This window comes from Frankliniella occidentalis, unplaced genomic scaffold, assembly GCF_000697945.3.
Source record: "Frankliniella occidentalis isolate FOCC.00 unplaced genomic scaffold, Focc_3.1 Scaffold56, whole genome shotgun sequence".
Classification (NCBI taxonomy): Eukaryota; Metazoa; Arthropoda; class Insecta; order Thysanoptera; family Thripidae; genus Frankliniella; species Frankliniella occidentalis.
This window is the reverse complement of record NW_026267186.1, coordinates 901,542-902,567: the sequence shown is the minus strand read 5'-3', so window position 1 is coordinate 902,567 and position 1,026 is coordinate 901,542. Positions and strand designations below refer to the sequence as shown.

The window sequence follows — 1,026 nt, the reverse complement described above, 5'->3', positions numbered from 1 at the left end:
CTATACGCTCTGGCGAGAGAGCGTCGGTATCGTGGAGTCGAGAGGGGGAAGGGGGAAGAGGGGTGGGGAAGCGCAGCGCCCGCCGCCGTCCCCCCGGCACGTGAACCAACAGAGCGCATTGTGCTAGGCCCGTCATGTGTGTGGGGCTCCACCCGGCCCGGCCCGCCCCACCCCGCCCCGTTTAATAAAATATAACTCGGCTTCAGCTGGCGGCCCGACCCGACCCGGCCCAGCCCCGGCCGCGCTTCAGCAAGCACAAGCAAGCGGTATGGTGCTGGTCAGGGGCGGTCACCCACCCCTTGGGTGCCAGCAGGGGGAGGGGGGCACGAGGAGTAGTATAAGGCGGGAAATTGGAACGAACTCGGCCTCCAAATTGTTTATTCCGGTCGCGAATGCAGAAAAAAATTAGGGAAAAAAATAAAACGGTCGGGGTCGACGCGGACAGAAGGGCGGCGCGCGAGCTTCCTAGACAGAGGAAAGGGAAGGGGCGTAGGGGGGGGGGGGGTAAAGGCCTTTGCAGACAGCTGGGTGTTCATCCCATCAGACGGCACGCAGCACAGAGAGAACCCTGGCCTTGGGGCGGGGGCGAATACGGAACTACTTACAAACTTTTTGCTAGATTACCCCCCCCCCCCTCCTACTCCCTTCTTGTGTCTCTCCCAACGCTCTTCAGCATGGTGGCTCAGCAGAGGGAGGAGGAGAAAGGAATGCTGGTGCCTCTGTGTGCGTGTACACCATGTTACCGCAATACAAGAGGAATTGCACGAGTATACATACAAATCTTGAATGAAAACACACACGGCCTGGCCCCTACACAACTTTGTGCAGCGGCCACACGACGCAGCACCAAAGCTCCTCCTCGCAGTACACCGTGGTAAACACCATAGAAACAGTAACGCACAACGCAAACGTGTTCCTCCACGCACACCGCGCCTCCCTGGCCGGCAGTCGTTAGCAGCAGGACGCACCTCCCCGTTCTTTTTTTTTTTTTCTGTATTCGCTCTTAAATAGTTTTTGCGCCCCAAT

General features: G+C 58.6%; 1 protein-coding gene across 2 annotated transcripts in view; it reads right to left on the bottom strand.

The window, feature by feature from the left end:
* LOC113202591 (atrophin-1-like) overlaps window positions 1-1,026 on the bottom strand; it is a 117,733-nt gene that overhangs the window by 99,836 nt on the left and 16,871 nt on the right. The gene's annotated exons all lie outside the window — the stretch shown is intronic.